Here is a 13,926-nt window from a genome sequence, read left to right on the forward strand (position 1 = left end):
ATTTATTTTTGAAAACATTTCTAGCAGTATATATCCCCTTTATTTTCATAATATCCATTCATTGCAGACATGCAGTTCGTAGTTTGTTTGTTACGTTCAACTTTTCCTCAAAGGATCTGAAGGCGTTTGATCTTTTCCATAAATATATGCGGGCTGACGTGGGTCACGTGACGTGACCTGAGTTTCTCTTTTTTCATATAGAAGATCTCGTAAAAAGGTACGTTGCTATTTATTAATTATTTTTATTTACATTTCTACGGACCCGTGTATAGGTTTCATGCTGTGTAGTTGCGACTTTGAAGGACATTTAAACAAACCGGAAGAATGTTGTTCAGGAACGGACTGGAGAGTTCTCTAAATTTACTTAGCGATTTATTTTATTCAATAATATTTTACATGTTAAAGTATTCACACTACAAGTCTAAATGCTGTGTACAATGTCTGATCTTTTCCATCATATCTGTGGGCTGACGTGGGGTCATGTGACGCAAGTTTCTTTTTTTTCCCGTGGAAAAAAAATCTCGTAAAATAAGATCGTCTGAGGTTTAACATTTACGTTTAATAACATTTCTAGGGACCGATGTACTCTGTCGTAACGTCCATGCAAGCGTATTTTTTCAACATCAACTAGTTGAGTTAAGAAATACACTGTAAATAATAAAAAAAGACGTTTGGCTCTAAACTGGTTTTGTGATTGCTCCCAGTCCCACGTTTATCGGGAAGATTAAGTTTTAAAAATAAGCCCAGCGACAAACAGGTGTTTATTTTTATTTTTTACAGAAATTAATGTTTCCATTACTAATGCAAACTTTTTGTTTTGCAGGTACTTAAAGAAACAAAACATCAAATGTTTTTCAGAGCGAAGGTACCTTGTCGCATGACAGATTGCAGTTGTTTTTTATTCAAACTTTATTGACTGTAACAATTCAAAACAACAATTCCAAAAAGCAACAAGAAAGAAACAAACCAGGGGATTATTATGAATTTTTTCACAAAAACATTGAAACTGACGCACAGATTGAATGTTTTAAATGCTTTCTCATTGTCAGAGTTTCTTATTTTGTTCATGTTTTGTTTGAACTCATTGATAAAGTTAGAAAAATGGGGGGTATGATTTATAACTTTGTATTTATGAATGTGCCATATGAATAAAAATAAAAAAAGGTTAATGATGTAGAATTGTTCTTTTTTATGGGATGGACAGTGGGTGAGGCACAACAGATTGCAGTAAAACTAAACAGTAAAACAGTCAAACTGCTACCACAATAGTGTTGAACTTCTGTTGAGAATAATTCATTCATAAATCTGTCTATATATTAGAATATCTGCATCTGGACCATTTACGTCTATTTTAACATAAAAGGGGCTAAAAAGAACTAACATCAACAAACAACAACTACTAATACATATTATAGGAAATAAGGAAACTAAGTATAAAAAAGTAAAACAAAATAAATGTACATAGTATATTATTTATTATTGTAAATAAAAAAAATAAACATGTCTGACTAAGAGTGGGGGTTGAGGTCGGGGTTTTTTTTGTCTCTTTTTTGGAATCCAGTGTAGAGGCCATGACCCCCCCCTGCAAGAAAAGTAGAGAAGGTTCAATCAAACAGTGATAGACAATGGGCTACAGTTTGTTCACTCAGTGCTTACAGGACGACTGTTTTAATTTGATTAGTGTCAATTATCCTTTGTAGGAAATATTAGTACTATTCAAATATTCATGAATAATTACAATATTACATTGATTTTTAACGCATAGCACAAAAGCATCAAATAATCAATATCTAACAACTTGTAGAACATGAATAATAAAACTTGGACATGCATCCATCATCTACCCCTTTTGTCCTTTTATTGACAAAATTAGAAAAGATTTATATAATTTTAAATAAACAAAAAAACAAATTAGGCTGATTATTATTTGGACTTATTTATTTGCGACCAAGCAAAAAAACTGATGGAAATTCATGTTGAAGAGGCACGTTGCTGGATTGTCCGCACGTATTTTAACCATAACCCCGCCTTCTTTACTTGCAAATAGGCACTTCAAAATAAATAAATAAATTCATTAATAATATATACAACATAAAACATGACTAGCACTCCATTAACTCCATCTGGGTTTCATAAATAAAATAAAAAAGTTTACCACTCAAAACAATCATCAGAACTCTTAACACAGTAAATATGCCAAACAAATTAATAAAAAAGCATTTATATACATTAGAGTTCTACTTTAAAATAGTAATGTAAAATAAAAACTGCTCCTTTTTTCTTTAAATGTCCTCATTGCATATTAATCTTATCCTCCAATCACACGGCTGCATTCTGAAAGATGAAAAGTGTAAACTTGTTTAAGAGACGTTTAAGAGAACTACTGTAAACTAAGATAAATGTGTTAGTTAAAATAAAGTAATAATGCATAGTTATTTTATAATAAAAGACTAAAAAAGGCAAATTAATAATACAAAATCCAAATCTTTACAAATTCTGCAAGTATTTTGTCGTATTACTTTTTACTGGTGGAAATGCAAAGAAAAACGACAACTTAGAAGAACTGGTTTGAACATGAATTATTGCACAAAGACGGAAAAGTGGGCGTGTCTCCAGGAAAGAGATCCTCATGACAACCAACATGATTTTTGATACGGAGGCTGATGCTTCAAGGAGAAAAGAAACGTCAACAGCCAGTGCTGATCAGAACACAATCCAATATTCTCATCATTTGAATAAATCCTGAAATGTTCATCTGCTGATGTTTGTCTGCATTTCTTGATGAAATTTCGCCGCAAAATAAACCCATTAACCATCACCGTTCTGTCTGTGATGGAAGAAACGCCAGGGCTACTATGGGAAGATATACAGTAGTCAACATTTTCTTGGAAAGGATTCTTTTTAAATAATATTTTATAGAATCTTTTAATAGTGTGTAAAATGTTTTTAACTACAAAGCATTTTAATTGCATGTTATGTTTTATATCAACTGTAATGCCCATTAAAAAGAAAAGCTAAAGTAAACTTGAACTGAATTATTTCTTTCTTATTAAAGATTTGAGGAAAAGTGTAAAAATAACCACCAGATGAATAATTCTGTATTTTCACATTTCTTTGGAGAAACATTTGTTGAGGATAAAAAAAACACAGGAATATCTTAAAAAACATATCATTTTTGCTAACTGTGCAGAAAAATAAGATTGTACCAGGATAGTAAAATGTCAGGAGTTGGGACACTGGTGGACGGCTGTGGGGCTGAAGTGGTGGGAGGATGGATGTCTGAAACGGTTGATGGTTGGACGGCTGAAGCACTGGAGGGCTGCTGGTTTTTCCAACCTTAATGGATGAAAATGATAAAATGATTAGTGTGGTTGTTTTGGTGAGACATGACCAGATCTGCTGACGGTTCACAAATGAAAGTTTCTAATCAAACTAGAGTTCATGCAGATTGAAGATGTCGTGTCATCAAGCTTCCATGAATAATGAGGAACAACAACAGACTGAGGTGAATGTAAAATTATTATTACCAGTATACCTGATACAAGGCCTTCCTCCAGTCAAAGCACGTTTCTGCTTGATCAGGGAATTTAGGGCAACTTAGGGGGCACAACATGTGTGTGGTGAGAGGCGGGACTTTTTGGCAGGTTGGGCAGCAATTTTTGTATCGTCATCGTCAAAATTTAAATTATCATATAACACTGTGAACAGATCGACAATTGGTTAATGACTCTGAGTGACAGATGGTAAATACATACCAATACAGACACTTCATCACATGTGAGGCGTTCTCTTTTGGCCTGAAATCTTTGTAGCCCGCCTTACATTTGGATGTTTTGGCGGCCACAGCGATCACAGTTGATGCAAGAAGTTGTCGAGCCTCGTGGCAGAGTCAGCTGAAAATAGGAAAAGCAGAATTTTTATGTCTCCAGTTCCCCATTCTGATAAGATTTGGGGAAAATATTGCCATATTAATGACAATGGTTGTTAGTTTTACAATTAAATTAAGGTAGCAATTGAAGTCTAACAGTTTTGTAAGAATGTGCAGGTTATTATTTCTGAATTTTAAAAAGAAAAGTTATAAAAAAGGTCATGAAGACTTGGTTTTGAGCTGAAGATGTCTTTCCTCTTGTCCAAAATGATTTCTGGAATAAAACTGGTAAAAAAGCAGTTTGACTGGATCAGAGAAAAGGTTTGAGCGAGTGTGACGTCACCCATTTCCTTCCAGATCCATCATAACAAATTCAATTCTGTCGTCGTTTCTCTGTGATACAGACGTCACCACGTTGGAGCCAGTTGACAGTGATTGATCTGAGTATCAATTCTATGGCAACTACTGTCGCCAATCAGGAGTAAGCTTGTTGAAAGTCCACACTGCTTCCACTGAAAGTGAGCTTGGTGGAATTTGTCAAACAAACATTCAAGGTGGCACATGCTATTACTGAGGCATCTGTTGGTCAGTGTATAATTTGAATAACTTGTGATAAAGGAACAGTTTTGTAAAACAAATAACTGGAATTAGCAAAAACATGTTGAAAAGGGTATCACAACAAGAATGGTTAATCTGACCCATAGAATGACTAACTAACAGCTGTTGTTTCTCTTTAGAAGTCTACAGGATTTTGGCTCCTTGGAGCCAGCGGGTACTTCCTGTTTGGAACGTGAGGGGGAGGAGTCAGTCAGTCCAGGTCTCTGAGACAGAGACTGTTTTAAAATATTTACAAAACCAAGTCCAGATGATCGTTGTTGCAACGTTTTTTGTGTAAATTTGGAGAAAAACCCTAAATAGGTCAATCATAACACTTTAATATATCAGTAAATTACTTGTTCTTTTTTTGCCGGGAAACCGGCGGTGGCGCGAGCGCTGCCATAATCATTACCTAATGTAACCCCGATTCTCACAAACCTCCCTTCCTCTGCTCCACCACAATAACTATACAGTCGAAACAAATAATTAATACATTTTTCTATGACGATCATAGTAACCTGCAGTCGTGTTACGTTCAGTCTCTCGATGGAGGCCGTATTTTTCAGCACCGCTCTTCTGTCACACTCAGTGATAACAACAGCGGCATTCATCTGTCAGATGAAAATACATTCAGATGACCATAAAGTATTTTCATTACTGCCTCTTGTGTTTACATTTCTTACCTTTGAGACTTCTTTAGCTCGTGCAGAGATGCAGAACGCGCGACAACCAGATTACCTTTATTGACGCCCAACACCAACCGACCGGCGCGCGGATACGTGGGGGTGGGGTGGCTTAATGTGCACGGCGCGCACGCATGCGTATTTGCACTAAAAATTTCACATGGCCTCTTTGACATATAAACCTAACATTTCTATCATTTGTGTCTAAATTACGAGCATTAAATAACACAACTTGATGTGTGTCTGTCATAAAATATTCCATGTTGGGTCTAAATCAGATAAGCATTGTTCATCACATCAAATATTTACATATTTACTGTATTATACTGTTTTCATATATTTATTACTTTTATCATCTAAATTGTCCTAAGATTTATGAAAAAATGAAAATCACACACTGAAAAATAGGGTTTGCTTTATGAGTCTATTCTGCATAATGGAATGTTTGGCTCAAAACTGAGCTCTTTGGCATCAACTCAACCATTGGGTTTGGAGGAAGAGAATTGCTACCTATGACCCCAAGAACAGCTTCCCCAGTGTCAAACATGGAGGTGGAAGCATTATGCTTTGTGGCTATTTTTCTGCACAGAGCTACGTCACCACGTTGATGGAGCCATTAATGGAAAATCCTGAGTGAGAACTTCCTACCCTCCTTAAGCCAGGACCCTTCAAATCAGTCATGGATGGGTCTTCCAACAGGTTAGTGACCTAGAACCTACAGCCAAGGCAACCAAGGAATGGCTGAAGAACAATCATATCAAGGTCATTGAGAGGCCCAGCCCATGTCAATCCTATGGAGAGATCTCACAGTCGCCAAGCAACAGCCACCAAATATTCATGATGTAGAAGGGTCAAAAGAAGGGCAAATACATTTATATAAATTCTTTCAACTTGATTTCTTTCTAGGTTTGCAATTCTGCACAACAAACAAAGGACAAAAACTTTTTTTCCTCCAAATAAAGGGAAAAACCTTGAAACTTCATGTGAGTTCTTGGCAACTGCCATTTCCCAAATCCTGCTCATACTAGACCCACATCTCCATGTCTTGGATATAAGTAATTAACTTGCCAATAACAAAGACTTATGAAAGGTCACTGAGGTGAACTTTGTAGACAAGTGCGGAAACTGTATAGTGTAAGGCTGATCGGCAAATAAAAGACCATGAAAGTCATCTTGGACTTTAGTAGGCATAGAGGAGGGTTCACAGCTTACTTTTCCTGGGCATCCCCATCTCAGCTGATCTAACTTGGTTTCCTAACATCCAGGACGTTATCAACAATGCACATCAGCACGTCTGAAGCTGCTGGCAACCTACCGCTCAGCCAGTCCAACTGCATCATGGTCTGGCTCTCAGATCAAACTGAAGAAGAGCAGTAGAAGCTTCAGTGCTGAAGATACTGGAGCAGATCATCGGCTACCCCCTTCCCTACCTGTCATCCTGTCTGAGTAAAGGAACATGTCAAGGACAGCGCCCTTCCTGCAGCTAACATACTGATACACATATCACTCCACACTTCTAATATTCTTAATTTCTCATGTAATTTACCCCTAATTTAAGATAACTCATTGTCATTTTGTTACATTTTACTTCAGTCTTGCTACAATTAAAATGTAGTCTGTACCCTGACAAAGGATTAGGAGATGTGTAGCACATTATATGAGTTTAATAGGTCAGTGTTTCATTCTAAGGTGTTGGACATACAAATCAAAGGCCAAACGTTTGAGTTAAAATGAGAAGTGTCTTCAGCACAGGTGTGAGCACTGAAATGTTTAGCTAGTGTTGTAGAAACTTGAACGGAGGTAAAAAACAATGTAATTGTTGAAATTTAGGTTGAAAAACCCTTCATTGGTGCAGTTCAGAAAAAAATCTCTCATTTCAATTAAAATTCATTTATTGGTACAAAGTTGAAATGAGGTTTTCCTTTATATAAGCCTTTTTTTAGGGGTGGAGCTGGGGCTTGAACTGCAGAAAGTCTCCTCCTCAGCAGACAATTAGTCCCTCATGTTCTCTCTCCATCAATGACTCTGTGCTGCCTAAAAATGAAATGAAGAAGAAAACACATAAATGCCACAAGCCCCGGACATCCATGCAGATCACAAAGAGAAACCTCCTGACTTTGCGGGGCAGAACCTTCCAAAAGATGGGAGGAGAGCTCTTCAACCACACTTCAAGGACCTGCAGTGCTGCTGGACTTCACCAACCACAGTCTGGTCAGCAGCATGACATCATAGAGCCTTTAGTTCTTTACCATGGCACCATAACCTGCAATCCATCACATCATGCTTGATCAGTTATGCAACAACTTTAGAAAGTGTAACCCTTGTTCTATCCTAGGCACTTTACCATTGGGAGTGGGGTCATCTAGACCCACTAGACAGTGCTCTGAACCTTTTTTCTTCAATGATTTGTGATCTTCACTGGTGTCCATTGATTACATGAAATCTTTCCACCTTTATCCACCTTTGTCATGGTAGGGAGAACACGTCAATGTGAGGGTGGGGTCACAAGATAGCACAAAGGTTACAAAAGATTTTTACCATATGTTGATGACAGCTGATTCTTGTTTTCCTGATGCTCAGACAAAGCCCTTCAGTGTTTTTCTCTGGGTCATTTTGATTGGTCCTTGTGGGAAGAGATTAATGTATTAATAATACTGAAGAAATCAAGAGATATTCCACATCAACAGCATGAGAGTAACATGAAAGAAACAAGCCAACATTTATCTACAACATTACCACAGTCTTTACCTGGAGGTATCATTCTGGTCACGTCTGCTCCAGCTTTTCTGACTTCCGCTTGTTCCAGCCACCGGCCTGAATGGTGAGGATGTCTGTGCAGAATGAAAGGATCAAAATGTATTAAACTGAGAAAACAAACTACACAAAAAGGATGCATCTTCAATGAGTATTTACCAGTTTTTGACACATATGTACTCTGAACATGTGTCTGCTGAAGAGAGGAAGCTGTTCAGTCGGTTCAGTCCCTTTCCCTGATGTTGTCCCTTCTTGATTTCATCCTCGGATCCTCATCATTTCAACCAAAATGTATGTTTGCAAACTTTTGAAACATAAGGGGTTAGAAAAAAACTCCAACAGGAATAAGGGCAGAGGCCCTAAGGGAGACCCAGGACACGCTGGGGAGACTACGTCTCTCAGCTGGCCCCGGGGTCCCCCAAGAGGAGCTGGAGGAGAGCGAAGTGTGGGCATCTTTGCTTAGACTGCTGCCCTCACAACCTGGTTCCTGATGAATGGAAGAAGATGGATGCATGGATGGAACGTGTTCAGGCCTTTCAGCAAAACTCCACGATGGCAGACTGCGATCCTTCCTCATTTACTTTGCCAGAAGACTTTTTGGAGGACTCTGGTGCTGCCACAAACTTACCTACTCCACATCTCCCATCTCCAGGATTCTATCAAAACAAATAAATGTCGTATATTAACATGATGATATGACACAAAATACAATAAAACATATATGCAGGCATATTTTATTTCCCCATGAATGCAGTTCACAAAGGAGGTCACCACAGTGTTTTTGGTCAAAAACGCATCTTCCAAATAACCACTGAGCCTAAAAGAACAGAAAAGTTTACATAAGAAAAACATTTATACCATCAAAAATGTAGGTGGAAAAGAATTTTACACAACCCAGTTGGCTCTCAAAACAGTACATTTAGCAAGTTCCATCCACTGCTACGGCCAACATGGAGGGAGAGCATGCAGGACCCTGAAACAGATGAACCTGACAGCCTCTCCATCTCAAAGTTAGCAGAAGATCAGTCCAGGAACTATTTGTACATGTTGTCTCCAAATAACTGACCAGTCTGAGAGAGGAAAGGGAAAAAAACATGAGGTTCTTTTATGTATATACATACATACAAGAATCAGGAATCAGACGTTCTGTTGGAGTGGGACTTTAAGTCCCACTCCAACAGAATTTTTAGCTATTATAAAATCGTTCCCAGTGTTTCTTTTAATTACGATCATTTTGTTTTTTTTAAGACATTTTTCTGCAGCACAGCAGCTCATAAGAATTTCACCTCAGAGCTGTGGTGCAGATGTTTGCCTCTGCTAATTTCCCATAAACCATTTGTTGATTCTCTCTCCCGCTAGCTTATAGCACCTCACAAGCCCTAGCCGACATTAGCATAGCAAAAAAAAAAAATCAATGAGCAACATTGGAGCTATTCATGTGTACACTTTTGAGCCAGATACCAGCTCAGACAAGGGAACTCAGGACATTAATGGATCTACTGGTTTTTGTCTGCAAGTGGATGCATCAGAATTGGAGTGGAGTAGAGACTTTGGCTCATTCATGGCAGTTAGAGCGTCACAACTATAAGCTTTTTGAGACAATCAGTTTCATCTTCTCCTGATCCATTGAGATTTGAATAAATACTCAGAAACAGTTTTAATCTTATATTATTGTGTGTGTGTTTATATTTTTGTTAATGTTCTCAATAAAGAGAAAAATGTTTGATCTTAAAAACATGACTTCCATTGGAGCGGCTCTTTAACTTTGTTGACAATGCTAGGATAACTACATGTGGTCAGTCAAATCAGCCATAATTGTTTAGACCAGGGGTTTGCAGCCTGAGGCTCCACAGCCACATGTGGCTCCTTGACCCCTCCTTTGCGGTTCTCTGACAAAAAATAAAAATGTTTTTAATTCAAACAAATATCCTATTTTTCAGACGACACAGGGCATCACGCAAAACAAAAGTCAGATAAGTCAAACTTTACTCAACTTGGTGATCTACTCAACAGTTGTAGCAAAGTATTACTATGCCAGGCTCCTGACTACAGTACCCATAATGCTTCAATAATCTATCAAGCGGTGATGCACAATATTTTAAGAAATTCCAGCATTTATGAAGAATTTTTTTAAACCTGACAACGTACCACAAAAAATCAATTTGAGGTCAATACGCACAATTTAGAGGGCCTATACCAGGGGTCGGGAACCTAAGGCTCGCGAGCCATATATGGCTCTTTTGATGGTCACATGTGGCTCGCAGACAAATCTTTAATTCAAATTTTTTTTCTTCATTAGACCAGTCCTTCTCGTGCGCGATGCGATGGCAGAGGCGCGCAGTAGTAGCGGTGCTTAGAGAGACAAATCTGCGCCAGCACTAGTATAAGTTTAAAATTGTCTATTAATTCACAGAGTTTGTACCACCCGGAAACCTGTGAATTGCCGTGCCTAAAACTGCGCGCTCCCGTCTCTGAGAAAGAGCGCGCAGTTGCGAGGACGGGATGTGTGAGGGAGAAAGCAGAGGGTGGGGCTGAGGTGTTGTGGGGACAGGCTGCAGGTGAATCGCGCAGGGATTGTAAATAGGTAAAACCCACTGCCTGTCACTCACTGCAGCGTGTGAGTGTGTGTTTGGCTCCAGGTCCGCATGTGAGCAGTCTGTCTCACATCTACAAAACATTCATACCAACCTAAGATCACGTTTAAAGTCTCAACGCCTGCACGAAGCAGAAACTCACCACGTAAACCAGACTAGACCATCAGCAAAACTACCACGAGAAATACTCATCATTTATTAGAAACAGCATGACAATGTTATTAAAAAGAATCCACAGACTTATTGTACTTTAAAAAGGTTGAAATTACATCAAATGCACACATTCACTTGTATTTTAGTTTTAAACATATTGTCGCGGACTGAGTTGGATGGCTGTTGGGCCGCGTTAAAAGTTCTGGAGTTCATTGACCGCATCAAGCAGAGAGCTGATTGGCTCTCAGTTCTGTCGCTCAGCCTGTTGTTAGGTAGTTTGGACCAATGGGGTTCAGCTATGGGCCGAATAAGGGAAAGGGGAGGGCTGCAGCGGGAGCAGGGGAATATAAAGTTGGGAGACGCGCTCTCGTCTCGTCTCGGCGGGAGAGATTCAGGAGTTGCTGAGTTAATTGTTCGGCGTTTGTTGCGGTCTGCAGTAACCAGAATAAAGAACCTTAAAAGAGGTTAAGTCTCCGTGCCTCAGTGTGGGAAAGGGACACTACATTATTGTATGGCTCTTTCGAAATTACATTTCAAAATATGTGGCGTTTATGGCTCTCTTGGCCAAAAAGGTTCCCGACCCCTGGCCTATACCATGCTAGCCATTTAGAATAAACTATTTCCTCGATCTCTGAGGCTCCGCCTTTCTCTTCTTGTGGGTGTCGCCTATTTCATGACATCAACCTAGAGTCGGCGTCGGCAGCGTTTCTGCGTTTCTTCCACCCAAACTTTTGCAAAGATGGATGTGAATATCGTGCAATGAAAGCATTTTGCTGATCACCACTAGCTCCATTGAGAAAGTGGGCGTGTCTGTTAGCCTGGAGGCAGTTTTAGCTGCACAGGCTCTTCCTAGAAGAGGCTGCTCCTCACTTATGATGACGTCACAATGTGAGGACCCTCTTATTGTGAATTGGGAGGGGCTGGTGCTCAGAGGGTTTCAGAGGAATGCTGAGAGATGCGTGAGTGGATCAAAATACTGCTGTGGATTAGTTTTTGTGAGGAATTAACATTATAATACACTTTAAAATTTTAAAACGTTGATGTTGCATGATATAGGCCCTTAAAGAAATACTGGCTGAGATGTACTAACAACATAAAATCTACAATGTGTAAAAAAAAAAGCCTTTGTAAACCCCAGTAGTTATCCAGTTTCCAAAATAACATAAATGCAAATCAGTGTTTGATTTTCTGAAGGCTGAAGAGACACCTTGTGTGTCCTACTGAGTTCTGGACAGTGAGACATTTGAAAGGCTCTTAGCTGTTTAAAGGGCTGCAGACCCCCGTTTCTGGCTAAATGACCCAAAAGGAAACTTACCTCTGCGGAGACCACGTGACGTTTCCGCCCACGTCCTCTATACAGAAGAGGCCTTCACCGTGATCCTGCTGCCTTTTAAATGTAAGATGGAAAAACGCCTCGTCATTCAACGTTTATCCTAAACAGCCAACACGTTTTTACTAAAAACCCATCTCTGGTTTCCCAAATCTAAACATTACATTTCTACAGAGAAAAGTTCAAAGCATCGCCCACCTTCCAGCTGTCCAAGAGTTCTTCAGCCGCGCGCCTTCCTGCGGGTTCATCCGGGGGTTTCCGGGGGAGTGGGGTGGGGGTGCCCGTATGACGCTGCGTTCACTGGCTTTTCGAAATGCGCAATTCATGTCAATTGGGGCAAATTGAAGGCTTAAAAGCCTGTTTACTTTAGATAATATATCCTATTTAATATATCCTATTTAAAACTTTATTGAGAATTACTACAGGAAACAGTGATGAAACCTTTTTTAACAGATAAATTAGAGCACTTCATTGTAATACTATAATATATGAGATACGTCAAAAAATTGACAGTTAAAGAAAAAAGAATATAATAGATCCTAATATTTTATAAACTCCATCAAAATAATTGTTTCATCTCATTTATCATAATATTTATAGTTTTTTTTATCACACACCACTAGACTCGTAGTGTAAATAAATTAAAATGCAGAAAAATCAATTTAAAGAACTCTTTGGTCCGTCCCTGAACTCAACATTTTTCCGGTTTGTTGTCACATGTCAATCAAAGCCTGATCGCCGCAACAGCAACACGGAACGAGAAAACCTATACACGGGTCCCTAGAAATGTAAATAAAACAAATTAGTAAATCGCAACGTACCTTTTTACGAGATTTTCCACAGGAAAAAAAGAGAAAGGCACGTCACGTGACCCACGTCAGCCCGCATATATGAATGGAAAAGATCAGACGCTTTCAGATCCTTTGAGGAAAAGTTGAACGTAACAAACAAACAACTTCATGTCTGCAATATTACGAAAATAAAGGGGATATATAATGCTAGAAATGTTTTCAAAAATAAATTAGTCCACAATCACTCTTATTTTATGGCATTTTCTGCGGAAAAAAAGAGAATCATATTAGTCACGTGACCCACGCGCACGTCTGCAGATATGAATGAAAGTTAACGTGTTTCTCCAACGTAACAGAGCCTTTGGGAGAAAAAGTTGAACGAAACAAGCAAACTACAAAATGTATGTACAAAATGAAAGCATATTTTAAAAGAAAATGGTATATTTCTCACTAGAAATGTTGTCAAAATAAAAATTAGTCCTCAAAATATCTTGTTTTATGGGATATTCCACCGAAAAATGAACGTGCATCCGCCATGTTTTTTGCTCACGGCAGGCCAAACCTCCAAAGTCACGTGATCCTGAGAAGGCTCGTAGAAAATGAATAGAAAAATGAAACGTATCCCCCTCACAGTTTAGGGGGCGTTTTTGTAAAACTCTCACGCATTTCCATGTGGACAAATGTAGCTACTACACATTTTAGGATGAGACTGGGTTGTGGTGGAACAGGAGATTGGCATCCAACAAACCGCAGTAGTTGTGTGATGGTGTCATGTCAGTATGGATTAGACTCTCTGAGGAATATTTCCGGAACCTTCTTAAATCTATTCCACCAAGATTAAGTCAGTTCTAAAGGCAAAAGGTGGTCCAATCCGGTGTACCTGGTGAAGCTGCCGGTGAGTGATTGCATTTCTAATAATTACATTTCAGATGACTATGCAAATGGTAATGGTCAGTACTATGATATATCTGTCTTGAGCACAGTGACTCAACCAATTGAGGATGCTGACAAAAAGTGGACTCCCTGAAAGAGTAAAGTGTTAATTGTGCCTGTTTTTAATTTTTGGTGCATGCATGTCATTTGTTGACCTAAAATACTTTATAATCCTGTTTACAGTCTGTCTATAAAATGTATTCACATATCCAGTAACATTGTT

The 13,926-nt window shown here is 38.7% G+C and overlaps 2 long non-coding RNA genes across 7 annotated transcripts; both read right to left on the minus strand.

The window, feature by feature from the left end:
* Nucleotides 1-891: 891 nt before the first annotated feature.
* On the minus strand, nucleotides 892-5,247 carry LOC111947096 (uncharacterized). The gene is made up of 5 exons (XR_002872912.2): nucleotides 5,149-5,247; nucleotides 4,984-5,076; nucleotides 3,756-3,893; nucleotides 3,207-3,336; nucleotides 892-1,582 (listed from the first exon to the last, which is right to left on the minus strand). It is a non-coding gene; the product is annotated as an uncharacterized LOC111947096 (long non-coding RNA).
* A 1,775-nt stretch (nucleotides 5,248-7,022) lies between these two features.
* Nucleotides 7,023-13,278, minus strand: LOC111947095 (uncharacterized). Of its 6 annotated transcripts, none has more exons than XR_013654154.1 (9): nucleotides 12,801-12,989; nucleotides 12,178-12,283; nucleotides 11,965-12,036; nucleotides 8,062-8,558; nucleotides 7,897-7,979; nucleotides 7,687-7,771; nucleotides 7,493-7,609; nucleotides 7,325-7,411; nucleotides 7,023-7,182 (listed from the first exon to the last, which is right to left on the minus strand). It is a non-coding gene; the product is annotated as an uncharacterized LOC111947095 (long non-coding RNA). The 6 variants fall into 6 exon arrangements; XR_013654153.1 differs by having other exon boundaries at nucleotides 7,280-7,411; XR_002872906.2 differs by having other exon boundaries at nucleotides 7,265-7,411.
* Between the last annotated feature and the right edge of the window lie 648 nt (nucleotides 13,279-13,926).

The sequence above is a fragment of the Oryzias latipes genome, chromosome 24, assembly GCF_053564925.1.
Source record: "Oryzias latipes strain Hd-rR chromosome 24, Olatipes_Hd-rR_3.1".
Lineage (NCBI taxonomy): Eukaryota > Metazoa > Chordata > Actinopteri > Beloniformes > Adrianichthyidae > Oryzias > Oryzias latipes.